The 16,770-nt window shown below is 39.7% G+C and overlaps 1 long non-coding RNA gene across 1 annotated transcript; it reads right to left on the bottom strand.

The window, feature by feature from the left end:
• Positions 1-1,074: 1,074 nt before the first annotated feature.
• LOC135493411 (uncharacterized) lies at positions 1,075-15,548 on the bottom strand. Its single transcript, XR_010448231.1, has 3 exons — positions 15,497-15,548; positions 5,491-5,629; positions 1,075-1,141 (listed from the first exon to the last, which is right to left on the bottom strand). It is a non-coding gene; the product is annotated as an uncharacterized LOC135493411 (long non-coding RNA).
• Positions 15,549-16,770: the final 1,222 nt, after the last annotated feature.

Raw genomic sequence — 16,770 nt, forward strand, 5'->3', positions numbered from 1 at the left:
TTGCTGATGGGCCAATCAGCTAGCTAAAATATGATATACACCCAAGGTTTGGGAATCGTGTTTATGTTAAAGTTTAGGGTTTATATAGTCTGATATCAACTACGATATAGGTTATCATCCGACTTTCAGTTTAATGTTTTATGTCAAATATACTCACAGCTGAAAGAAAACATTCAAAATGAGGCCATGAACCCCATGTTTTTTCACTAAGCCTGGAGTTCTGTGCTCAGCTCGACCAGATTTGTTTTTGTATTTCGTTATTTTGTACATTTTGTGAGCCAGATTAGCAAATATAATTCATCTATTTATCAACACAGATATTAAAAGGCCCCCCCCCCCTGGCCCGCAGCAGCCTCGATTCAAATTTTGATGTCCACACAGTTAATTAATTTCCTTTTAAAAACTTTTGCCAGGGCAGATAGGGTAGGATGGCGTCATTTTGACAATTCATTCATTACATCTTGTGATAGCAAACAAAGAGAAATTACTTTATCTCAACCTGGTGGCACCGATCAGGTCAAAATACAAATTCCCTGATGACATCACTTTAAAAGAGACAAGGATTTTTCAAGATTTGAAGTGTTTCCACAATTTTGATACAGTGTAAAATCTGAGTTTTTGATGCTTTTTGATGTAAAAATCCCACATACCCTAGTCCCTACCCCAGTCAACATAAAAATCAAATTCTACCAACCACACGATGAAAAAAACATTACACTTCAGACTGACCTCAACAAAAAACCCTTGTGGAGAATGGAAAAGGAAAAAAGACGAACCAAACACCAAAGAGATTCCGATTCCAATCAGCATCCAGCAATTTCCTGACGAGACTTCAATGCATTTCCAAGGAATTTCCAATGCGTTTTTGAAGAGTTTCCAACAAGCATGTATGCCATTCTTGACAGGATTCATTCCGAGTTCTTGGCCAAGTATGATACAAAGTTCCATTCTTTTGTACTACATGTACGTTTCAGGGCAGCATTTCCCACACTGTTCAACTTGATTTCTTGTCACCAAAAAGCGAGCTAGCCTTATCTTTGATGGTACTGAACTGTCAGAGATTTGTTCAACTCACGCGCAATGACGATATCAGGAGTTCTATCTCAGCAAACCCATCAATCAAGCATAAAATAACAAGGTCCTGAAATAGAGAAACACTACAATTATGACAGCATAAAACAAGAGTGCCGGGCGACATTCCTTTTTCTCCATTGCAATGAATAATAGGCCCCTCACCACAAGAAAAAGGAGGTCTGTCTGAGACGAGCTTTAAACAATATGTAGTTCAATCAAATCAAATTGTAATTGTAATGGGAATTAGTTGTATTTCACTATTGCAATAGTAATGAATTGGACCATGCATTTCATGTTTTGAATGTATGTGTTTTTTTGCAAGATCTTCGTTCCAGATTGTTACCTTTCTCTGAGCCAACAATATATTCCTTTGTCCCCCAAATGAATAGTAGGTGTGCAGAAACCTTGCATAATTTGTCAGTTTCTCTATACAAGAGTATGGGCAGGAGACTTGAATTATAATTATATTACTCAGGCCTTTCAATCACATGGAGACCTTTACAACCTTTTTTTTAGCCTATTTTGGGGACTTTTTTACATCATGACTTGGGGACATCATGTCGTGGCGCACCAACTGCACAGTGGTTATTGCTTGGCAAGGTAGGCCTAATTCTGAATTTTTAGTAGGTCTCCCTCAAGTCAAACCACTCTCACTACAAACTCTGGTCTTATCATATTAGGCCATTATAAACACCTCAACAAAAGTAAGTTCCCCTCTAAACAACAATTGGTCATAATTTCTAAAGTATCAACGGCAATGCAATGAAAATTGCAGGATATCATGATACCGTAATTTGACATAACGGGTGAAAATGACAGTGCCATACCTATTGTTACACATGAATGAACCTCAATTGAGTGAAAAAAGTGTTGTTTCAAAAATAACAAAACTGATCCACCAAGGTTTCAACACTGAAATTGACTGGCAGTGTTGGCCATGCTTTCAGTTTTGGTTTGACACTCACTGAAACATGCCACGAATGTCAGAGCAGAACAGGGCTATAGCCATTGATCTCCTTCAGGCGAATACTCCAGTGAAGGAAGTTGCCCACAGAATGACAGTAAGTCTGAATGCCATATAAGGAAACTGTGTGACAAATTCAACCGGACTGCTTCTGTGAAGGACTTACCCTGGACTGGAAGACCAAAAGTCACTACCCAAGGAATCGATTGCCATATCAGAATTTTGGCCCTTAGGAACAGATCAGTGACAGCTACTGCAATCCGGGACAAGATGTTTCCTGCTAATCGACAAAGGATCCGCTGTCAGACAGTCAGAAGACGACTTCATATTGCTGGACTTCGTGCCTGACGTCTTGACAAAAAAGCGTTGTTGCTCGTGCATCACAAACAAGCCCGTCTTACATGGGCCCGGCGTCATGAAAGATGGATCAGAGCGCAGTGGGCCACAGTGATGTTCAGTGATGAAGTTCGAGCCTGCCTTCATCACATTGATGGGAGGATAAGGGCGTGGCGTCGCCGAGGAGAGCAACATGCTGAATGCTGCGTTCAAACTGTCACAGCATTCGGAGGAGGTAGCGTGATGGTGAGGGCTGGGATCAGCGAAAGACTGAGGACAGACCTGGTTCAAATCCAAGGAAACCTGAATGCTAATGAATACCTTGGACAAATCCTTGTTCCTCACGCGGTGCCATTTTCAGCCACTGTTGGCAACAACTTTACCTTCATGGATGATAATGCACGACCAAGTCGTTGACAACTTCTTGAATCAGGAACATCGTGATGATGGTCTGGCCGGCAAATTCACCGGATCTGAACCCAATTAAGCACCTATGGGACAAACTTTTAAGCGGCCAGTGTATCGTAGGGTGATTGAATAGACGAATATGAACGATTTGACAGCTTTGCTGCAAGAGGTGTGGAGTAACATCCCACAGCTAAGAATCTGACGTCTCATCAACAGTATGCGTAACAGGTGCCTTGAAGTCATCAGGAATAATGGAGGATACACAAGATACTGAAAAAGTTTGATTTTGCCAAAATTGAATTTAATTCGCAAGAATAAATTGATTGAAAGGGATATAAGCTTTTGAAACGGATCATTCCATTGAGGTTTATTCATGCCTAACAATAGATATGGCGCTGTCCTTTTCACACATTATGCCAAATTATGGTATCATGATGTCCTGCAATTTTCATGGCATTGCCATTGATACTTTAGAAATTATGACCAATTGTTTAGGGGGGAACATACTTTAGTTGAGGTATATATAAGGTGTTACTGATCTGATAAATGTATCATGCATACAAAGTTTTTAATCCATAGCCCAAGCGGTTAAGAAACGTGCCACTGGCACTGTTTTAGAAAATAGTATACAACGGACGACGGACACTGCACGGTGTTGTATAGACTCCAGTGCCTGCCATGAGAAAAATCCACGGGCACCATCAGTCACTCCTGCAACCCTTTCCAAGGGCACTATTTTTTTCACTCCCGCCAGCTGTCCAGCGGGCGGGCCATGCCAGTAAACGGGTGCGATCACGCCCGCGCCCGTGATCACGCCTGCGCCCGCAAACTACTGCCAGGAAACGGGCGCGATCACGCCTGCGGCCGCATGAGACTCCTGTAAATAATTCCAGAGTAAAAAAATTTCTGGGCAAGTCGCAGGACTAAGTCATGCTGCCCGTCGGGCATGGCAATTTATTACATTATGAACAAGGAATTTAGACAAAAAACTAGTTTTATCTGCTACGCACTTTTTGCAGCCAACTCCCGGCGAAGAAACATTCTCAAAACGCCTACAATCCACTTTGTAATGCTTAGTTCCATCCTGATTGGATATGCCATTACCGCGCACTGCAGCAACCGCCAACTATAGCGAAGTGTACAGCCTGGTGTGTACCCAGCGCTAAACGGCATAATTACCACGTTGAGTGAGACTCTAGATTTCCGCGAAATGGAACTCTGGATACCGGGAAATGAATCACGATTGTGCTGGGAATCGGCTGGCGTTATCGCGCCGGTGTTTTGTTATGACGGGCGGCACGCGCCCCTCAAATGTCCGGCGGGCGTTATGGATAGCGCTCGTGCGGAGTAGTTTACGGGCGTGGGCGTGATGCGGGCGCGGGCGTGATGCGGGCGCGGGCGTGATCGCGCCCGTTTCCTGGCATGGACTGAGACTCACCGTACCGGTGAGCCAAAAAATGATGTAAAATAAGCTTCAGATTTTAGAAATATGAGCTGCATTATTGGAACGATCTCTAGAAAGATGAAATGTAGAAGTCAGGAAAAATCATCCTCCGCGTGCTTTGGCAAAGTTCTAGTTCAGGTGGTCAGATGGATTTCGAAACACATGTGTACCAAATGTGGATTTCAGTTGGCCAGAGAGGTCTTCATTCCTTCCCCTCTCCCTTTTAAAAACATATTGGTAGAATGAAAATTGTGCTGAAGGGTGTTTTTGCCGGTGCTGTCAATCAAGCCCTGGCAAAACTTTAACGGGCATTTACAGGCGCCGATGCGATCGTGTCCGTCTCCTGACAGGCCCCGATTTTGCAGACATTTTTTCAGAACTTAATTTGGGGACATTCCAATTCTTTACGACGTATAACGTTGTAAGAACCATGTGATTTAAAGGCCTGTTACTTTGTTTTGTCATCTTGAGTTGTATTGATTTATATTAATTTGTATCATTGTAAGGGGCCGATGGCCTTAATCATTAATGAAAGTTTATCATTATTATATTTTCATTATTATTATTATTATTATATTATGGCACAACTTACCAGGCAAAAGAGTCCTGTTAAAGTGTGCTCTGCCATCCTTACTTCCTGTGATTATGGTCAAAGTGAACAATGGTTCCAGAGCCATTCTCTGGCATTTTTACTGTCAGTAACCTTCAGGACCTCCTTACTATTTGGTAGCAAGGCGTGTATGTAAACATGTACTCAAGTCAAATCACATGCTTCATATCCAGTGACCAAGCAGTCAGGTCAGCAGCAGATTTTGCACGAATTAATTCAGAACGAAATTTCACTGCAAAAGGACTCCGACACGGATCTTCAATTTTTCATAATAATCAAATGTTATACATGTGTGTAATTCTCATGTTTTAGATGCCTTGAACAGACAAGGCAAGGGAGAATAATAATTCCACATTTCAAGCAATTTGGTTCAAAGCCTATACAGATGATGATGACTGATCACCTTTGTAATTACCACAATCCTTAGTTATCTGGGCTGAGTTGTTCAAAACAATATTATTATTAGCTTAAATGAAGCGTTTAAGTCTTAACATGAAAATTTTAATGAGTTTAACTGAAAGATCTTTGGGGATACTTATAAAACGTAACCATGAGGGATAACGTAATTTTTGTGCTTTTGAACAACCGGGCCTTTAAGCCATGTCAATCTTGTTGCACCCTAAGATTCAGGGTCTTTCATCATTAGTTACTCACCAGTATGATAGGATGACTTTGTGAGTGCTTGAAAAGAAATCCACAATGATGGCCTAGGCATTCAACAGCAATCCCCATGATGGACGTCGTCACTCCAAGTACATATCTATATGTAGTCAGTTTTCAGCTTGGTAGACTCCTGAAATTAGTTTTATAACCAATAATGAATGGTAAACCACCGAAGTTGCTTCCCGAGGAATGAGGAAGCATATCAGAGACCACTAGATGACATGAACCTCATCCTTTAGGTGATGGCTTCAACTCTTAAGGTTGATCTATACCCATGCGTCGCGCAAATCGGGCAAGTAAATGGTGAAAAGTAAACTGGTAGTTGACCACGGAAATTTTTTGATAAGGCCTAAAAAAATGCTGTGTTTCGGGTCGCACGACCGACCCTACCGAAAAGCCCCGACCCTAAAACAATTTTTTCAAATGTGAGAAAATAATAAAACTCAAACTTTACCGGCAAAACTTTGCTGACGCACTGGTCCGTCTTTCGTTTTATTCCTCCCAATGCAAGAAGAGACAAGACCACCATTGATTTTTTAAGCCTTTTAGCAGTTAAATTGTCAATGTTTGACCGCGACGCATCAAATACTGCTTGGGGTTGTGAATCTGAAATTTTGATATGATATTCCCGACAGTCAGGCAAGTAAATGGTGAAAAGTAAACTGGTAGTTGACCACAGAAATTTTTTGATAATCGAAAAATTGGACAGACATTGATATTTCCACTCTTTTCAGCCAACTGGCAGAAAAATCGCAAAATTATTGCCAAATTAGCAAAATTCAAAATAATTTTTTTCATCAAATAATTTATTTAGATATATGTAGACTTTCCACACCAAATATCTTTTCAATACCTCTCCAAATATGCACTTGACAGTTAAAAACATACTCTCGTCTAATTGATAGGTCTGGATCCTCCAACCTATGAATATTCAATGGTGGTCTTGTCTCAGCCTCTTCTTATCAGGAGGGGCACATCTTCACTATATAAGCCTCTCAGGATGCCACTAAGGGTCCGACCCACTTTAAGCCAATATGGTAGCCTCCATGTAGGCTGGTGCCTGAGAGACAAGACCACTAATGAATATTCATAGGTTGGAGGGTCGAGGCCTATCAATTAGACGAGTGCATGTTTTTAACTCTCAAGTACATATTTGGAGAGGTATTGAAAAAATATTTGCTGTGGCAAGTCTGCAGATATAAAGAAATTATTTGATGAAAAAATTAATTTCGAATTTTGCTAATTTGGTAATAGGGGGCGTTTTTTGAGTTTTTTCTGCCAGTTGGCTGAAAAGAGTGGAAATATCAAAGTCTGTCTAATTTGTTGATTATCAAAAAATTTCCGTGGTCAACTTCCAGTTTATTTTTCACCATTTACTTGCCCGACTGGAATAACATAATCTAAATTTCAGATTCACAACCGCACGCAGTATTTAATGCGTCGCGGTCAAACATTGACAATTCAACTGCTAAAAGGCAAGGAGGATACCGCGGTGACGTCACATCACGTGATCCCGACCCATATTAGTGATCGCTATGGCCAATCAGATTCAGTCTACTGACAGCACCAGTACTGAACACGTATCCACGTCTCACTGTCTGGTGCGCTTTTGTACACAAAAACACCAATAGACATGAAATATTGCAATACCTAGTATGGATTCTTCCTGTGTAAAATAAAATTTACAGAGCAGATTAACTTCCACGAATAAAAAAGACGTTTGGCGTGGCCAAAGTGCGGAAATAATGTCTCCGCTAAAATACACTACGAAATACACTAGGCAATGCACTACGCAATATACAGTAGAGATGCAGTTGAGTTTGTTATTGTTTTGACTTAGAAGCCCGCCCATATCATAATATATTCATGTATTCATGAAGTATGAACTCATTTCTGTCCCATACAACTCTAAGAACAGTCAATTTCTCCTTAAATCATCACCGAAACCGCGATATCCGCAGGAAGATTTCGTTCTAGTGTCCGAAAATGCATGATCTTAGAGGGGCGCTAACTCGACAAATAGAGAGGATCTATGGGGATCTATGCGAGTTTTAGGTATTACAGTTCTCGAACTTGTAAAATCTGTAAACATGCCTCCAAATCCCATTATGATGATGAAGAGATTGCCCCATATCTGGGAGACTGTTTTGAAACCATCACTAATTTTGGAAGATCGGTGCCCGGCTATTTGGTTTAAAAAACCCTATTTTTCCCCATCAAAACAGCACTTTTCATTATTCAAATGATAGCTTATTGTCTGAAGACTTATTTCATAGCAGAAAAGTACTAATAACTCTGATTTGATGCGAAAAATCTAACTTTTTTGATGACTTGATTTTCCCTTGGCCGTGGATCGAGTTTGTTTACAATATGCAGCGCCATCTTGGAAAAGCCGTGACGTCACCGCGGTATCCTCCTTGGCTAAAACTAGTTTTACTAAAAGGCTTAAAAAATCAATTGTGGTCTTGTCTCCATTTACACTACATTTTGGGTAAATTTAGTGAAACATTTGAATGTGCTCAAATCACTCTAATTCATTTAGAATATTGTATTGCTGATGATTTAAGGTCAAAACAAGCTAAAATAATGAGGAAAAAACTTAATTTGACCCAAATATGAGTCAACCTAGCCCCGGTCTAAGTTCGGTTTCTTTTTTACAAGTCTTGTTGTGTTGCCATTCATTTTGTAATTTCTTTGAAACTACTTAGGCCTTGATTCTGAAAGTTGTGCCCTAAGCAGCAAAGATATTCCTAAATCACATCCTAAATTTTAAGCTCCATAGCTTGCTTATTCTTGCCAGGGTTAGTCTTTGAATTTGGTGCTGTTGGCTGCAAAATCATGACTTTTTGTAGATTTTGTCCTCTTTCGTCGCTTTTGGCACAGTTGTACCACTCTTTGAAATGTCTCTCATTTCTCCAAAAATGTCCAGATATCACTTTCCTTTGTTGGAGAGTTGTGGGATGTCATCTACATTAGTTTGAAAAAATTCTCAAAATGTTAACCCCTGAAATCTACCTTCATTGAGACAAGACCACTAATGAATATTCATAGGTTGGAGGGTCGAGGCCTATCAATTAGACGAGTGCATGTTTTTAACTCTCAAGTACATATTTGGAGAGGTATTGAAAAAATATTTGCTGTGGCAAGTCTACAGATATAAAGAAATTATTTGATGAAAAAATTGATTTCGAATTTTGCTTATTTGGTAATAGGGGGCGTTTTTTGAGTTTTTTCTGCCAGTTGGCTGAAAAGAGTGGAAATATCAAAGTCTGTCTAATTTGTCGATTATCAAAAATATTCCGTGGTCAACTACCAGGTTTTTTTTCACCATTTACTTGCCCGACTGTCCAGAATAACATAATCTAAATTTCAGATTCACAACCGCACGCAGTATTTGATGCGTCACGGTCAAACATTCACAATTTAACTGCTAAAAGGCTTAAAAAATCAATTGTGGTCTTGTCTCCTGATCTCGAGCCTGATACAAAATGTACGGTATTGATTATGAGCACACCGACAACAAGTTATAAAATTGAAAAATGTGTAATTTTTTACCATTTGTTTTAAGTGAATAATTCATCGAAACAGCAACTCAAGAACGGGTACTTCATTTTACATCAGTACATTAAGGATATTCATGAAAACACGAAATTGTATAGAAACATGGTATTGATCGGATAAAGATGATTTTATTGAGATTAATTGTGAAGTCGACCCTAATTAGTGCATTAGTACTGCCTCAACTACCCCCTTACTAATTCACAATTCAACTATTAGAGGAAGTACAATTAACTCATATTTTGGAAACTCATAAAGTGATACCTCTGCTATCTATTTCAATCATAAATTTCCAAAATAGATTGAAAAAATATTTTGTAAGGGTGGTCTTAAAATGAAATGATTGGCCAGGGCCATTGTGCTCACCTCATGTGGAGGAAAGATGGATAAAGAGCATGGTATTGTGTCATGTAGTGTTAGGTTTGATGTAGGTCCAAGCAATTACAATTTCCCCAAAATGGCCATTTTACAGTACATTCGACCTCTGTGACCTTGAAAAGTAGGTCAAATCAAAGAAGACCCGGGTGACACATTGAATAGTTGTTAGAATTAGATGTACCTATGTGCCAATCGGGCAAGTAATAGTAATACTAGGAATAATGGCATTTTGAAGAATTTAGGATCTGGCCCCCTCCCTGGAGGCCAAACGGCAAATCAGATCGCACCAAACTTCAGTACCTGAGACCACCTGACCAAGGGGTACATGTGTACTTAATTTGTGATCAATAGTCATTGCAGTTAAGAAACGTGCCCTAGTTACGCCCTGACGGCCAATTTACGCCATTTGACCTCTGTGACCTTGACAAGAAGGTCAAATTAAAAACCTGTGTGACATAAGTCACATATACTGTATGGTGGTTAGATGTACCCATGATATCAAATTGGTGGCAATCGGGCAAGAAGTTAAGGAATAATCACATTTTTAAGGTTTTTGGATTTTGCCCCCTGGTGGTCAAGTGGTGAATCATATTGGACCAAACTTCGGTCCCTGAGATTACCTGACTAAGGGGTAAATGTGTACCAAATTTGGGATCAATAGTCATTGCAGTTTAGAAATGTGTCATCGTTACATCCCAACGGCCAATTTACACCATTTGACCTCTGTGACCTTGAAAAGGAGGTTAAATCAAAAACCCGGAGGATATATGATGCACCTTTGCTAGAAGTACCTACCATATTTTTTTCAAAATTTCCCGACTACTATTAAGGGAGATATTGCATATTTTCACTTTTAACGTTTGGCCCCCTGGTGGCCAAACCATGAAACGAATCGGACCGAAACTTGGTCTCCAAGGTGTCATTACATAAGGGTACATGCGTACCAAGTTTCAACTCAATAGCTCTAACAGTTACGAAACGTGCCCTGCTAACGGACGACGGACGACGACGACGACGACGACGGGCGACGGACGCCACGGTATGGGATAAGCTCACCTCTGCTAAGAGGTGAGCTAAAAAACAATGTTTTCCACGGACAATTCGGCTGAATAAAGCCATCATGGTGCAAAGATACTTATGATACAAAATCTGAAGTAAGAATATGTTCAATAAACCTAGATCATGAACTGTATGAAATATTGTTTAATTATTTGAAGAATTTCAGGATATACAGAAAAACCGTTGCAAACCTGGCACAGGGCGGTATAGGCTTATGCAAGGCTGGCACTGAAAGAGTTAAACATCTTTGGTCAGTTTGGATAAACACTTCAGGACTTGTGGTGATTCACACTGTAAGTACACAATGCGAATGCGAAAATATGATTTCTCTGAATAACTTCCAACAGATTTGTCATGCATAACATTTTGTTTTGTTTCGAGAAACAGTAATCGTTCTTCACAGAGGAAATGTTGAGATAAAGTGACATTAGTAAGGGCAATAAAAGTAAACAAACAATTGAAATTCACATTGGCCCTCTCAGTTTTACGACAATTTGTGGATCCTCGGTAGAGCGCGATGGTCATCATTATCATTATCATCATTACCGGCGTCGTAACACTATTTTGGATTTTTGCCGGATTTTTGCCAGCGTCCACCACTGCATCAGGTTTAAGGGTATCAAGTCATCAAAACAAAATTTAGTAGTCATAAACATAACAAGTACAGAGTATGGAGTCCACTATAGGCTACTATCCACCTTTGCGGGATCTTTTACTTGCCACGGCATAGACACTCAGGAACATTCAATAAGGGACCACAGCATTAAGTCTCATCCGACAGGCCCTCTAGTAGTAGTAGTATTTAATACGTTGTATGTGTTGTGAAGAGCCAGGAATTTTAGTTCCTTGAAACCAGGCCGGTTCATCCAGGAATACAATCCTGGGTTCTCCCTGGGATTGAACCTGGGCCCTATTGCATAGTAGCCAGCGGTGTTAACCACTATAGATCGATGTACTTGATTGGGAACAACATTTACGAAGACTTCGTGTCACGTCATGTTACAAAAATGCAAAAATTCATGGTGACGTGACGACGGCCTGAACACTATGTTATGACTTATGCAAACGTTGTTCCCAATCAAGTGCATGGATCTATCGACCATGGTGCAGACTGTCCAAGTGGCAGCCCCTTCAGCCTGCCTACCAATTGGCTGATTACGGCAGCAGCTCCATCACACTGCAAGTGCCGATTCACGGTCAATCGAGCAATTAGTTCTAACTTAGTCGAATGAACCATCGACGTATATTGGCTGAGACAATCGGATTTAAAATGCCATATATACGTCGATGCAAGGATATCAGAAATACTGCGTAGATCAAAGCACGTGGAAATGTACATTTGCATATCAAAGAACCCGGAAAATTGCTACGATTATGTGCAAATTTTATAATGAAACGGCCAGGGGCCATTGTGCTCACCGTATAGATATTTGGTGCTTTGGAATTCATCCAGGTTAAGAAACATTGTACATGTATAGTATATAGGTCAAACCAAAGTCGGTATGACATGTGATGTATCGTTGCTTGGAGTAAGTACCATTATGGTAACCATAAGAATATCATCAAAAACAAGTCACTAATAAACGAGATATTGCACTTTTTACCAATTTTAGTTTTGGCCTCTTGGTGGCCAAGTTGAGTACCAGATCAGATCGAAATTTGGTGTCCAAGGTGATATGACGTAGGGAGTCATGTGCACCAAATTTCAAGTTCATAGCTATAGTGGTTAAGAAACGTGCCATAGTTACACTCAAACGACCAATCTCATATGATATGTGATGTATCCCTGCTAGGAGAACCTACCATAAAAATGTTATTGAAAACGAATCACTAATAAGCGAGATATCACACTTTCTAGATTTTCACTTTTGGCCCCCTGGTGGCCAAGTCGAGAATCAAACCGGACTGAAATTCAGGGTCAGAGGTCAGCTGACCTAGAGGGTCCTTTGTACAAAGTCTTAAGTTCATAGCCTTAGGGGTTAACAAACGTGCCACAATTACGCTAAAATGGCCAATTTAAGCCGTTTGACCTCTGCGACCTTGACAAGAACATCAAATCAAAAACCCGTATCATATGTGATGTATCCTTGCTAAGAGTATCTACCATAACATTTTTACCAAAAACTAATCAGTAATAAGCGAGATATGGCACTATTCAAATTTTTTGTTTTGGCCCCCTGGTGGCCCAGTTAAGAATCAGACCAGACCGAAAATTAGTGTCACAGGTCATCTGACCTAGGGAGTCATGTGTACCAGGTTTAAAGTTCATAGCTTTAGTGGTTAAGAAACGTGCCATAGTTACACACAAACGGCCAATTCACACCATTTGACCTCTGTGACCTTGAAAATAAGGTCAAATCAAAAACCGTAGGATATGTGATGTATCCTTGCTCTGAGTACCTACCATAAAAATAGAATTGAAAACAAGTCACTATTAAGCGAGATATTGCACTTTTTACTTTTTTTAATTTTGGCCCCCTGGTGGCCAAGTCGAGAATCAGATCAGACTGAAATTCGGTGTCAGAGGTTAAATGATGTAGGGAATCAGGTGCACCAAATTTCAAGTTCATAGCTTTATTGGTTAAGAAACGTGCCCCAGTTACACTCAAACGGCAAATTTACGCCATTTGACCTCTGTGACCTTGAAAAGTAGGTCAAATCAAAAACACGTATGATATATGATATACCCTTGCTAGGAAAACCTACCATAAAAATTTCATCAAAAACAAATCACTAATAAGTGAGATATCACACTTTTTAGATTTCCACTTTTGGCCCCCTGGTGGCAAAGTTAGGAATCAGATCGAACCAAAATTCAGCACCAGAGGCTATGTGATATAGGGGGTTATATGTACCAAGTTTCAAGTTCATAGCTTTAGTGGTTAAGAAACGTGCCATAGTTTACACTCTAATGGCCAATTTACGCCATATGACCTCTGTGACCTTGAAAACAAGGTCAAATTAAAAACCCGTATAATATAAAATGTATATTTGCTATGAGTACCTACAACAAAAGTTTTATCGAAAACAAGTCACTAATAAGCGAGATATCACACTTTTTAGATATCGACATTTAGCCCCCTGGTGGCCAAACAGAGAATCAGATCGGACCGAAAATCAGTGTCAGAGGTCAGCTGACCTAGGGCATTCTGTGTACAAAGTTTCAAGTTCATAGCCCTAGCAGTTAAGAAACGTGCCACTGTTAGGATACGACGACGACGACGACGACGACGACGACGACGACGACGACGACGACGACGGACACAGCGCTATCATATAGACTCCCCTTACGGTGAGCCAAAAATTGAACATCTACAGAATCTACCAAATTAATGTATTCTTTATGTAGCTGTACAGTGTTTATATGCACCAAATTCGAAATCAACTAAGAAAAAAAGTCATATTTGGACATTATTAACGAGAAAATCGCAAAGCCGGCATCTTCCATCGTCAATATTATTGTCACGTGCAGTAATCAATCTCCTCACCAGAGAGTCATTCTTTACCCAAGTCTTTCACCCCTGGAGGCAAATTGTGAGGAGGTGACCGATAACGATTAAATAAAAACAAAAATTACATCATATTTCTCAATAGGATCATTCCACTGCTGATTGATAATATTCTGTAATTTCAGAAAGATAAGAAAATAAATCTTGATGCTCTTTTTTCGTCACGGCAATTTTGACGAGATGTAATCTCTAAACCTATTTTTAGACTGTCTGAAACGAGCTGTCTTCGAAATCACGGCCTCCAAAATTCACTTGAGATTTTAACCAATTTCCGTCTATCGATTTGGCTTTAAAACATGTTTTTCATCAACCGCTAAGGTAGTCTTAAAACTTAAGACGATAAAAGAAAAAAATACTTCAAAGAAGCTTCTTTTACCAACTTAACTCTCTCATCAGCAGCCATTAGTCAGAAAAGACGCAGTCGAATCGAGTACGTAATAAACACTGTGCATGGGCTTAAACCATAACATGAATTGCTTTCAAAACACTACCATGACCATGTTAACAAGTACCCTTTGCGATTGATGAAAAACATATTTTAAAGCCAAATCCATAGACGGAAATTGGTTAAAATCTCAAGTGAATTTGGAGGCCGTTTCGAAACCAACTTGATTTCGAAGACGGCTCGTTTCAGACAGTCTAAAAATAGGTTTAGAGATTACATCTCCTCGCGAAAACATGTCATTGATTGCATGTTACATGTGTAAACCGCCGACAACAACATCAAAATTGCTGTGACGAAAAAAGAGCATCAAGATATATTTTTTTATCTTTCTGAATTACAAAAGAATATTATCAATCACCAATGGAATAACCTATTGAGAAATTTGATGTAATTTTTGTTTTTATTCAATCGTTATCAATATACCTCCTCACATATTGCTGCCAGGGGTGAAAGACTTGGGTAAAGAATGACTCTCTGGTGTGGAGATTGATTACTGCACGTGACAATAATATTGATGGTGGAAGATGCCCGCTTTGCGATTTTCTCGTCAATAATGTCTAAATATGACTTTATATATTCTTAGTTGATTTCGAATTTGGTGCATATAAACACTGAACAGCTACATAAAGAATACATTAATTTGGTAGATTCTGTAGATACATGTTCATTTTTTATAAAATGCGCACATAGTCTTAGCGTTTTTCCGGGTTCTTTGATATGCAGATGTACATTTCCACGTGCTTTCATCTACGCGGTATTTCTGATATCCTTGCATCGACGAATATATATCGTAAATCCGACTAGCCAATATACATCTATGGTTCATTCGACTACCGCAAAGGGTACTTGTTAACATGGTATGGTAGTGTTTTAAAAGCAATTCATGTTATGGTTCAAGCACATGCACCGTGTTTATTACGTACTCGATACGAATACGTTTTTTCTGAGAAATGGCCGCTGATGAGAGTTAAGACGGTAAAAGAAAGCTTCTTTGAAGTATTTTTTTGTTTTATCGTCTTAAGTTTTAAGACTAGTTTTAACTGCTTACCCATGTACGAGTAGTGTCCGAATCTTCAGTATACTGGTGAAAAGCAAACTGTGTCCATCGGGAAAGCCAACAAGTCCTCCGATACTTCTGGTCCAGCACGTAGCCTGAATAGAAGAGAAGTGGGAAGAAAAAGAAGCAATGCGAAATGACAACAGTCATGACAGAATAAGATGGCCTAGGTTAGAATGAAACCCAGAACGGCAGCGAGAAAACTCAAAGTCAGTCAGCCTTCAATGGACGGTATCCTTTAAACAAATAAAACAGACATAAAAGTTACTTTAGGTCAGCCTTCCATGTGGACGCTGTTTAGTGAGACCCAGCCAAATCTGACGTGGCGCCGACTGGGTGGTGGACGCTGGTAGTGGTAAATTTTAGACCACAACTTGTTAATCTAGCACACAACTGTCATGATATGATCAGGAACTGTGGAAAATGTCCTGCTTATTTCGTTTATGACCATTAGATTTAATTTCGATGACTTTAAAATCAAATACCCACCTAATTTTAAAAAATGGTTGCTTAATACCTTGTAACTCACACAACGTAGTGAGTGTAATGGTTACGTATGTGTATAAAGTGTAAACAAAATTCATATATCCATCATGTCCATCGAATCTGAAAAAATTTGTGCAGACCCATGACAGTTCCGGTTCCGGTACAGTTTGTTGCATTCCATACGGGCCGCGCTTGCCGATCCTGCTTTCACGACGCACCGCAACCACAGTTACCATGATTCCCGTTGTTGACGCAATTATTTCATGACGTCATGAGCCATTGACCATTCACGCAAGTAGATTTATTCACACCGGCGCCACTTAAGTGCGGGTGTGGGACATCATGATTTTAAAAATCGTCTGCTAGGACATATGTACAGGACAACGTCGGCGGAGAAAGATGTGACATTTTATTGCAGACCAAAGCAAACGTCCTCTTCTTCTCGATTTACGTACTTTACTTCAAAAAAGTCAGTTTTAACACTACTGCACAATTATAGAGTGGTCTTAAAGTTCTATTTGGATAGAGATTTGACGGACTGATTTGGAAATTCATTCCAACCATGCAACTGTTTCAGAAATGAGAAAAAGCTCCTGGGTGTCATGACATGCATGATGTGTCTTGCCTCTGCATTTTTGTACTCAGACATGTCAGAGGGTTTTCAACTTTCATATCATTGAAGAAATAATTCATTCCAATGGTATATCAATCACATCATTTATTTAAAAATCGTCTGCTAGGACATACAGGACAACGTCGGTGGAGACAGCTGTGACATT

The sequence above is a fragment of the Lineus longissimus genome, chromosome 9 (genome assembly GCF_910592395.1).
Source record: "Lineus longissimus chromosome 9, tnLinLong1.2, whole genome shotgun sequence".
In the NCBI taxonomy this organism is placed as follows: Eukaryota; Metazoa; Nemertea; class Pilidiophora; order Heteronemertea; family Lineidae; genus Lineus; species Lineus longissimus.